This window comes from Entelurus aequoreus, linkage group LG04 (genome assembly GCF_033978785.1).
Source record: "Entelurus aequoreus isolate RoL-2023_Sb linkage group LG04, RoL_Eaeq_v1.1, whole genome shotgun sequence".
Taxonomy (NCBI): domain Eukaryota; kingdom Metazoa; phylum Chordata; class Actinopteri; order Syngnathiformes; family Syngnathidae; genus Entelurus; species Entelurus aequoreus.
In genome coordinates, this window is record NC_084734.1 from 60,352,045 (window position 1) to 60,364,108 (window position 12,064).

The following is a 12,064-nucleotide window of genomic DNA, read 5'->3' on the forward strand; positions in this document are numbered from 1 at the left end:
TAGACCCAAATATAAGACCGCGTTGTAGTTTTCTTGCCATAGATCCCGATACTCCTCATTTGTTACTAAAATATAGTAACCTTTGCTGAGTAAGACTGCTGCCGCTGAAACTTTTGTATAGTTTTTCTTAGGCCTTTTAGAAACCTTTACAGGAACTTTCCCTTGTACCTAGTGTGTTTTAACCAAAAACAAATCCTCGTAGCGAGGTGGGACTTTCGGGAGTTCCCAGGAACTTTAGAGGGGCGGGCTGTGCTGTCGAACGTTGATTGGTTGAACAAATTTGTGGCGTTTTTCAAACTTTGTACTCAAAGTTTTGTCCGCCATGACAGTAGGCAAGGGCAATTTGTTTATTTCTTATTTCTTGTGTTTCTATAATAACATACTTGACAACAGAGAGAAAGAAGAACAAAAGGAACCTTCGTGGGGTATCTGTGAGCTGGAGCACACTGATCAATGAAACTATCTTACCGTGTTTTTACTCTGCTTAGGTCTTTAAACTAGTATGCAGTTTAATGTGGTTCATGAATTTTTACAAACTTCATTTCAATGTGCGAAGCTTCGAGAAGTGGACAAACTCTAGAAAACGTATAAACAGAGGAGTCTAAAGTATTCAGCCGGACTTCGACGCGGCAAGGTGAGCTGCTCACTGGGACTCAGACCTCGTAGATTGAAGAGAAACATGAAATGGGGGGACGAGTGGAACGAAGGAAAATCTCATCAAATATTCACTACTGACTTTATTACATGCTGTAAAAGTAGTCAGTGACTCATTATATGTGTAGTTATTAGCCTTAACCAGAGTGAACAGAATGCTAATGCTAAGAGGCTAGTGCTAAGTCTAAAGTGTCTGTATTGTTGTTGTGAGATAAACACTGACATTTATTATTAATATATTGTTACTCACAGCTGAAATGGACCACAAGGACTCACCTGATCCTTATAAATTCAGGACACGACTTTCTGACTGTTGGACATTGTGGACAAAAGCCGTATTTTTTTTTTTTAATTCGGCACACTTTGTTTTTAAATAATATTTTTTTGTGAATTATTGCTTTGTATTTCATTCACATCATTTTAATAAAATAAATAAGACCCAATATTGTCTGTTTATTTACATGGTATCAGTGTAGAAATATATTGTACCACTCATCCATATGTCATCAACCTGATTTGTATAAACTACAATAAAACTGTGAGATGCTGTGGAAACACAAACCACACAATTATGCAGGAACCTCTTGTTCCAGGAACTAGAGATTCCAAGAATTTAAAGTTCCTGAACTCTTGGTGGAAAAAGGCCTCTTTTTTCAGGCACTCCCGCCTGTTCTATGTTTATGAAATGAATACTATATAAGAAATACTTAAATGTTTATTTGTCCGTTAAATTTGGGCCACTACAAAATTGGATTAGTCGCTAAATTCTAAAGGAAAAAGACATCGCGACTTGGTTTAAGGAAACGATAAGGTGGGATAAAGTATTATTTTCATATAATCTTGGCATTCAGCTATTAACACCAATGTGCAACATGCAAAGACATACCATATTTTCCGGACTATAAGCAGCTACTTTTATCCAATGCTCTGAACTCTGAAGTTTATAAAATGGTGCAGCTAATTTATGAATGTTTTTTCGCTAACGGTCATAATGATTTGTATTCAACAAAAAATTTCATATTACACCGACAGAGATACTGAAAAGGTGTGTTATTGCTTTTGCTATGAGACCATCTTTTGTACGAGTTCACTCACTGGAGGTGCTGCGGGTTGAAAATGTACTTCCTGATTTATTCCTTGAACCTGAAGTGTAACAGGCAGAGGTGGTTAGAGTAGCCAGAAATTGTACTCAAGTAAGAATACTGTTTCTTTAGAGATTTATTACTCAATTAAAAGTAGTAGTCACCCAAATATTTACTTGAGTAAAAGTAAAAAGCATGTTGTGAAAAAACTACTCAAGTACTGAGTAACTGATGAGTAACCTGATTGTTTAATGATGACGGCAGCAAATAATGCACAAAAACATAAAAATAGCAATGAGCAAATTCAAGCCAGGAATATCTCTTAAGCAACTAAAACAATAATATATATTAAATAATAATACATTAACATAAAAAAATTAAGGCAAATTGAGCCACAATAACTTAACAGCACCATAGGCTCAGTAGGCAGAGATTACAAAGGAAAATAACAAGTTAGCCTTTACGCAAACCATAAACTGATAGGTGTGGGCTACACCTGGGAACACACTGATTGGTGTTTCTATGCAGGCGTGTGTGTGTGTGTGTTTGCGACTGTGTGTGTGTGTGTCTGTCTATGAGGCTGCAGTGCGTTAATAAATGTCCCCACATAATGTACATTTGACAGTGATTCATAGCAGGGAAGCTAACATCAGCGTACGGGGACAGCCAAAATATCTACTAAGGTTACTTACCCCGATGTGCTTCCTCAAATTTGACGTTGAGTTCATGTAAGCTTGTTAATCATGTGACCGCCTGGCTCTGTTTGATTGGTGAAACGGAGTCAAACGTCACCAGTGACTGGCTTTGATTGGTGAAACGGAGTCAAACTTCACCAGTGACTGTATTTGATTGGTGAAACGGAGTCAAACTTCACCAGTGACTGTATTTGATTGGTGAAACGCAGGCATGCGATAGATCCTACTTAGAAGGTCTGTCTGACAAACCAAAAAGAACAAAGCGTGCATTAACAGATCGATAAAAATCAGTAGCGAGTAGCGAGCTGAATGTAGATAAATGGAGCGGAGTAAAAGTAGCGTTTCTTCTCTATAAATATACTCAAGTAAAAGTAAAAGTATGTTGCATTAAAACTACTAAAGTTGCTCAAGTAGATGTAACGAAGTAAATGTAGCGCGTTACTACCCACCTCTGGTAACAGGGCACAGTGTTTATGCTCAAAATTATTTGTCTTTCATCATTCCAAGCAACGTTTGTAAGTTTTACAATATAACTAAAACAATTCATACTTACTAAACCGTCCCATGTGTGATGTCTGTAGGAGTATTTTCATGCATATTTGTACGTGCTATCGTAAATTAATCAAGCTATAGTCGTCAGCATTAGCTAAATGTCTGTTTTAGTATTACAATGGCATTCTTTTTGCATTGTTTCAGTTTTGTAAATACACCAAAACGTCACCATGGACTTATTGAGTCTGTTTAGCCGATGGGAGCGCTAGCTTCCGCAGTTAATGGGTCCATTACGATGACTTCTGTTTTGTTTGGTCAGCCGATTTACTGCCGTGTGACAGGCACCGTTTGGAAACAATTAAGGTATGTAAATAAACATTTACAGAATCTTTTGTACTGTTGTATATCTGCAGCTAATATATACAGTATATATAAATATTTTTTTCTTCTAAATTTGGTGGGTGCATCTTAAACTATGTAGACTAGAGAATACGGTAAACACTGCTAAAATCAGCTCTTTTTGATGCAGCTCTGTATCGATCGGAGAGTGAGCAGGTGTTTATAAATCGTTTATGAAGTTTGTTTTTGATTGTGACTGAAAAAAATAGCAGCCATGTTTGTTTTGAAGATATATATTTACATTGTCATTACAGTACATTGTCAAAGGATACATTATGGTACTTTTGGAGATGGTGGGGCATGGCTTCATATGCAATGGGGGAATAAAAGTGACGCACAATTTACACGACAGCATATCTTTTACTCATATTACTATTGTAGATTGGAATCGTCAGAGGTCCCCTTTAAAAAAGTAAATTTGGTATTTTGTATTGGCGTACCAAGTAGCTAAGTGGGATACATTATTTCTAAATATTAGAAGCACTTTCAAATATGATGCCGTGCAGTCACTGTACCTAGTGAAGTGTCTACTGTAGTTACTGTAAAACAAAGTCAATGGACTACAGTAGAAATACAAAAACAATAAACCCAGGTTACAGTAAGTTATTCATGTTTATTCAACTACACTTGGAACACATACTGGTACTTGTATAGACACTGCCAAACACAGGCCTGGGGTCAAAGGTCTTACAAAGGGTACGAGCGTCATAACTTCCAATCATGCATCCCCTCAGTAGAGTGGATGACTCATCAGATGACTCATGTGTACGAAATAATTTGTGTTAGTCAGTGTGAGAGAGCAGTTATACTTAACATAATAAAGAAGCCCATATTATGGCTGGTATCAGACCAGTTCAAGTGTCTATAGCTCATGTGTGCGATTCTAACACACTCTGAAGTCTGTTTTGTTGCTAGGCAACTCTTCTCTGACATCATCATGTGCATAATATGCGAGTGACTATATTTTGACAGACGGCACTCCTGATTATGCGTGTGTGTATTTTAATTATGTGTGTTTGCCTCTATAAATGTTTTACGGTGACTTATTATCACTGTCACACCAGCTCAGCCACACTCACTCACTCACAAACACAAACACACACACACACACACACACACACACACACACACACACACACACACACACACACACACACACACACACACACACACACACACACACACACACACACACACACACCTACAATACATATCAATGTGATGTTCATCTCAGTGTTGTCATCTGGTCCCATGAACAATTATTCAGTATGCATTACCCAGACAAAATGCCCTCACTGTTGATTGGGGATTCTAGAAGGTTATCTCTCTTGTGGCTCACACATGTCTAGTCTGTTGCTTCATGTGGCTAAATACCAACTGAGTCATAACTGAAGACATATTTAAAAGAAAAAAGTGGTGAATTCCCAGTGAAAAAACTAGAAAAGGGCACGTAATGCAATTATCTGTAATGCACTTTTATTTTTAGTGCTGAATTGTATTAAGGCCTTTCCACTGAATCGATGCCATTTACCATTTACTCTGAATCTTTTTATTTAAAAAAAATGGTTTTTTTATTAATCAATCCAACAAAACAATACACAATAATACCATAATAATGCAATTCCAATTCCAAAACCAAACCCGACCCAGCAACATTCAGAATAGTAATAAACAAAGCAATTGAGAGGACACACAAACATGACACAAAACAATCCAAAAGCAATCAAACAAAAATGAATATTATCAACAACAGTATAAATACTAATAACAATTCCAACATAACAGTGATTAGAAATCCCTCATTGACATTATCATCACAGCCATTTATAAAAAATAAAAACATTTTTAAAAAATGAACAATAGTGTCACAGTGGCTTACACTTGCATCGCATCTCATAAGCTTGACAACACTTTGTGTCCAATATTTTCCACAAAGATAAAATAAGTCATATTTTTGGTTCATTTAATAGTTAAAACACATTTAAATAATGAATCCCATATTCCAATATATGACTCATTATTATCTAAACTAAATGCAGTTGTTTCTCCTGATATAATTTCCATAGCTTGTGTGTACCAGTCAGTATGAGTTGGACTATCAACATCTATCCATTTTTTTTTAATATTACCCTTTTTGTTATGATGCATATTGAAATAAATGCATTTTTACTCTGATAATACACATATTGAACTACTCAAAATGTGTATTTGCCAGTTTTGAGCGATTTATTCTTTTTTTTTTAAAGTTCCTAAGCCGACGGTTTGAGTATAAGTAGTTACACTTGATTAGCAGGAGTAAGTAGATGAAATATAGCTGCATGGAATTGATAATAAATTATGTACACACTGAGGGCCTGATTTACTAAAGTCCTACTACCACACGATAAACAGCATGTGGACCGCTCGCCTGTGCATCGGTTGGGGACGTCTCTGCGCTACTGACCTGTGTCCGCTCGGGATGGTCTCCTGCTGGCCCCACTATGGACTGGACTCTCACTGTTATGTTGGATCCACTAGGGACTGTACTTAGAGGGGGGGTTAACCACATATGCGATCCTCCCCAAGTTTTCTCATAGTCATTCACATCGACGTCCCTTGTGTGGGCTCTGTGCCGAGGATGTCGTTGTGGCTTGTGCAGCCCTTTGAGACTTTTGTGATTTAGGGCTGTATAAATAAACATTGATTTATTGATTGATGTGCAATATATAAAAGTGTGTGTACTATTTAGTGGGCGTGTTGCATGTGATCTACTAACACTGTGTGTACAATTCAAAAGTGGTGCAGACCGCCTTATTTAGAGAAGGATTTTGCATGCATCACCACGGAGACAGTCGATCATTTACTGCACATTCATTTTTATCATGCTCCTACCTGTGAGGTTTTCTATGTTTTCAAACAAGCAGGAGACATCTACCACTTTTTATGGGCATTTTATACACAGTTCCAAAACACAAAGCCTTTCAAGGCGAACCTTCAGTGTGCTAAAGGTTGGTTCTGTTGTCCAGGTAACGCTTCAACAAAGTCCAGAAAATGTGTACACATTATATTTACAGCATGTCAAAAACATGACAAAATGCCACCTGTTGGACCACACAATGCCATAAATGTGGAGGAAAACAAGTGTCTTCATGGAGACAGGCGGAATAAATGGTCGGGTGGCGTGCACCACTTTTGCTCTTATCAATTGTACACACATTTTTCTAGATCTCCTGCAACGCGCCCACCAATAGTACACACAATTTTATAGTTTGACTATCTGATCACCATCATATTCTTTGTAGATCAGGCCCTATGTATCCCTAAATATGTCTAAAATAGTTTTAAGAGCTATTTACCTATTTTTAGCCCTGTCAAGCCTAAACCTGGATGCATATGCAAAAGTGCAATATCTTTATCTGTACAGTAAATCTATTTATATCTGCACCTTCTTTTGTAAATGCAAACACTCTGCACCTAATTGCTCTTTTATCCTGCTCTACAACAAGCTAATGCAACAAAATGTCGTTCTTATCTGTACTGTAAAGTTCAAATTTGAACGAGTCTAAGTCTAAGTCTAAGTCTATTTTCAATCATTGACTTTACGTCATAATCTTAATTTTAGCATGAATAATTATTTTTGTCTGTTCTAGTTTAAGAATGTTAAAATTGAGAAAATAACTATTCAAATACGATTTTTTGGTTTTCCCCCACATTGAGAATCTTGTTTAAAGAATCTGCATCATCCCGAGGATGCTTAATTTAAGAATTGCAAGTTATTAAATGCTTGTTTTCCGAATAAAATACTTATTTCTATCTTCTGCTAATTTCTAAATACACAAATCTTGATTTAAGATGTCTTATCTGTCATGTGTTAATCATGTTTTTGTTTGGCCATGTTTTGCTTGGTTTTTGGACTCTCTTTAGTTCCTGGTTGCACTTCCTTGTTTTGTTTGGTTTCCATGGTCACCCATTAGTTTTCACCTGTCATGTCACGCACCTGTTTCACGTTTTGAGTCACGCACCTGTTGTTAATCATGTCTGGGTTATTTAAGTCTTTCTTTCTGTTCACTCGTTCTGCGTTCATTGTCTTTGTCACACCGGTTCATGTCCCTTGTTGACAAAGTAAGTTTTCATAGTCCATGCCCTAGCTTCTGCTAACTAGCAGCTTCTTTTGTGTTTTAGGCACGCTTGCCTTTTTTGTTTATTGTTTGCGTTTGTGATAGTTTGAGTGATTTATGTTTAATAAATCCAAGCTCACCTTCACGCTGTCGTCCGGAGCCGTTTTTGCATTGGGAAGAACAACCCCGCAGCAAGCTGCGACCCCCCCCACGTGACAGAATGAACGCAGCAGACGTTCTTCCGCAGACGAGCCCAGAGGAGGTGATGGAGACGCGCTGGCGAAGATGGAGGCCAGCCAGAAAGGCTTCTTTTCGCCAGCATGGTGCGTCGTTCCCCCCGGATCCTCCTCCGGACAACAAGATTCCCCAACCAGCCCAGTCTTCCTCGCCGCCGCAGGAGGCCCGTGCTGATGACGTCATCCCGCCCACTGGTGATGACGTCAGAGACCAAGACTTTTTTTTAGATTCTATTTACGCCCTCTGTCAGCCGCCCACTAAGGACTTTGTTTCAAAGAAAAATCCTTTTGAGAAGATTTTTTCTAAATTTAGATTTTTTCAGACCCAGTCTAAAGTGGGGGTGGTGAATAGACATTTTGGACAATTTAATGGGGAGGATTCTGCCCCCCTCCTGACCTCCTTCCACCCACCCCAAAAGACGATTCCAGACGGGGAGCGCGTCTGGTATCCGCTCCTTGAGGGGGGGGGGGGGGCTAGGGCCAGAGCTGTAATAGTGGGGTGACTCAGCTGCACCCAGCCAGGCAGCAACCTCCGGCCCGTCCACCACCACCGGTCTTTCGGCCTGCCAAGCAGCAACCCCCAGATAGGCCACCTGCACCACGTCAAGTTCCTCCACGCCAAGCTCCAGTGCTGCCAGTACCAGCTCCATGCGGCCAAGCTCCGGTACCAGCTCCACACGGCCAAGCTCCGGTTCCTGCACCACGACGCCAAGCTCCGGTTCCTGTACCACGACGCCAAGCTCCGGTACCAGCGCCACGACGCCAAGCTCCGATTCCTGCACCACGACGCCAAGCTCCGGTTCCTGCACCACGACGCCAAGCTCCGGTACCAGCGCCACGACGCCAAGCTCCGGTACCAGCGCCACGATGCCAAGCTCCGGTACCAGCTCCACGCCGCCAAGCTCCGGTACCAGCTCCACGCCACCAAGCTCCGGTACCAGCTCCACACCAAGACCCTCGCCTAGACCAAGTCCAAGACCAACCATGCCTAGACCAAGTCCAAGATCAACCATGCCTAGACCAAGTCCAAGACCAACCATGCCTAGACCAAGTCCAAGACCAACCATGCCAAGACCAAGTCCAAGACCAACCATGCCAAGACCAAGTCCAAGACCAACCATGCCAAGACCAAGACCAAGACCAACCATGCCAACACAAAGACCAACCATGCCAAGACCAACCATGGCCATGCCAAGCTTCGCCGCCCGAAGCGCCACACCAAGCTTCGCTACCTGCTTCGCTGCCTGCTTCATCTGCGGCTTCCACGACTGCAATGACGACGACGCGCCTGCCTCCTCGTCTGCCACGGTTGTGGCCACTACCGGGTCGTCCGCCACGCCAAGTGCGCCCACCTGATCGTCGGCCACGCATGTGGCCCTTCCCAGGTCGCCCACCTCGCCTGTGGCGGCGGCGTTCCACTCGCCGCCGCCACATGATTATGCCTCGGTGGATTCGGGGCCACTTGGCCTGGCGACCCACCGCCATGTCCCCCTCCCGCCCTCCGATGACTCTTGATCCTGTTTTTTGTTTTTGGACATCTGGGATCTGTCCTTAAGGGGGGGGGGGGCTCTGTCATGTGTTAATCATGTTTTTGTTTGGCCATGTTTTGCTTGGTTTTTGGACTCTCTTTAGTTCCTGGTTGCACTTCCTTGTTTTGTTTGGTTTCCATGGTCACCCATTAGTTTTCACCTGTCATGTCACGCACCTGTTTCACGTTTTGAGTCACGCACCTGTTGTTAATCATGTCTGGGTTATTTAAGTCTTTCTTTCTGTTCACTCGTTCTGCGTTCATTGTCTTTGTCACACCGGTTCATGTCTCTTGCTGACCAAGTAAGTTTTCATAGTCCATGTCCTAGCTTCTGCTAACTAGCAGCTTCTTTTGTGTTTTAGGCACGCTTGCCTTATTTGTTTATTGTTTGCGTTTGTGATAGTTTGAGTGATTTATGTTTAATAAATCCAAGCTCACCTTCACGCTGTCGTCCGGAGCCGTTTTTGCATTGGGAAGAACAACCCCGCAGCCAGCTGCGACCCCCCCCTACGTGACATTATCAAGTAAAATGAACTAGCTGCACGGACAGATGATTTCACTAGTTTGTAGTATTTTTTTCCTAATATCTAGTGTTTTTATCTTATATTTTGTCAGCTCGTTTTTGCTGTGTATATTGTTTACTGAGCAGCATCAATGCAATCTGTTGGCATCATACACTATATTGCCAAAAGTATTTGGCCACCCATCAAAAGGATGAGAATCAGGTGTCCTTATCACTTGGCCCGGCCACAGGTGTAAAAAACCAAGCACTTAGGCATGGAGACTGTTTCTACAAACATTTGTGAAATAATGGGCCGCTCTCAGTGTGTTCCAGCGTGGAACTGTCATAGGATGGCACCTGTGCAACAAATACAGTCGTGAAATTTCTTCGCTCCTAAATATTCCAAAGTCAACTGTTTGCTTTATTATAAGAAAAGTGAAGAGTTTGGGAACAACAGCAAGTCAGCCACCAAGTGGTAGGCCATGTAAACTGACAGAGAGGGGTCAGCGGATGCTGAAGCGCATAGTGCAAAGACTTTCTGCACAGTCAGTTGCTACAGAGCTCCAAACTTCCTGTGACCTTCCAATCAGTCCACGTACAGTACGCAGAGAGCTTCATGGAATGGGTTTCCATGGCCGAGCAGCTGCATCTAAGCCATACATCACCAAGTCCAATGCAAAGCGTGGTATGCAGTGGTGTAAAGCACGTCGCCACTGGACTCTAGAGCAGTGGAGACGTGTTCTCTGGAGTGATGAATCACACTTTTCCATCTGTCAATCTGATGGACTAGTCTGGGTTTGGAGGTTGCCAGGAGAACGCTACACTTCGGACTGCATTGTGCCAAGTGTGAAATTTGATGGAGGATGAATTATGGTGTGGTGTTGTTTTTCAGAAGTTGGGCTTGGCCCCTTAGTTCCAGTGAAAAAAACTTTGAATGCTCCAGGATACCAAAACATTTTGGACAATTCTATACTCCCAACCTTGTGGGAACAGTTTGGAGTGGGCCCCTTCCTCCTCCAACATGACTGTGCACCAGTGCACAAAGCAAGGTCCATAAAGACATGGATTACAGAGTCTGGTGTGGATGGACTTGACTGGCCTGCACAGAGTCCTGACCTGAACCCGATAGAACACCTTTGGAATGAATTACAACGGAGACTGAGAGCCAGGACTTCTCGACCAACATCAGTGTGTGACCTTTACCAATGCGCTTTTGGAAGAATGGTCGAACATTCCTATAAACACTCTGCAACCTTGTGGACAGCCTTCCCAGAAGAGTTGAAGCTGTAATAGCTCCAAAAGGTGGACCGACATCATATTGAACCCTATGGGTTAGGAATGGGATGGCACTTCAAGTTCATATGTGAGTCAAGGCAGGTGGCAATATAGTGTACATGGTGAACCATGATGGAAATGGAAGAATGATGTTCAAACCCTAACTTGTGCTAAAACATTTTGTGTGGTTGTATTTTAAGAAAGTAGAGTGAGCATGGTCATTTCTGCTTATTAACGGAACTGTGAATAGCAATAGATTCATACCGACTATGCTTACGTTCCATCTGCTGTGCTGTGCCAGAAAGTGGGGGGGAAAAAAGCGCTGCCGGCATTCACTCTGACTGACCCCTCTTCACATTTTCAACTCCGTGATCTTTCCGCTTGACAGGGCTAAAAACTACAGATTGGATTCAATAGCGCACCAATTTTATTGACATAAGGATTCTCATGCAGCTCACGGCACACGATCTGTCACACAGGCTGCTGACCAGCCTATTGATTTGTGAAAGGGAGAGGTGAATGACAGAGGGCAGAGAGGGATGAACAGGCACACAAAGAGTGAGGCGACGAGGGAGAGAAAGGATGGAGACACTTCCAGCGATGAGTGACAGAGGAAAGTGAGCAATAAGTTGATGGCACATTATGTGAGACACTCCTTGTCTTGACAGCTGAAAATATGCTGGCCGGCGAACAAATGACACGACTCTGACCCCTCTTTGGGAGAAACGCAACGAAACACAGACAGTGTGTTTTTGACTGATATGATGTCATCTTTATGGCATGCAGATGAGAATGAAAGGTGCAATGAGGGTAAAGAAGAACAAAACCAAGTGCAGATATGTCTGCATGACTTCATTGGACATTTGCAAAAATGGGTTTAATCATGGATCCTAGCCAACAGAACTTCTATTACACCTTTTCTCTTTATGTCTCTTTTTCTCCCTTGTGTCCTTCCTGGCTACAATATGTCTGCCTTCAGAGCCCCGAGCCACTGAAAACAGCTGATGATCATTGCAATTATCAAACGTTTGTGTGTGCGTGTGTGTGTGTGTGTTTGTTTGTGTTCTTGTATGTCTACCCTTCTTGAGACATCAACAGGGAAAA

The 12,064-nt window shown here is 41.9% G+C and overlaps 2 protein-coding genes across 2 annotated transcripts in view; both read right to left on the reverse strand.

Annotated features, from left to right (window-relative positions):
* Positions 1-12,064, reverse strand: part of LOC133648886 (m7GpppX diphosphatase-like) — a 375,169-nt gene that overhangs the window by 198,222 nt on the left and 164,883 nt on the right. The window lies entirely within an intron of this gene.
* LOC133648887 (AF4/FMR2 family member 2-like) overlaps positions 1-12,064 on the reverse strand; it is a 380,782-nt gene that overhangs the window by 139,196 nt on the left and 229,522 nt on the right.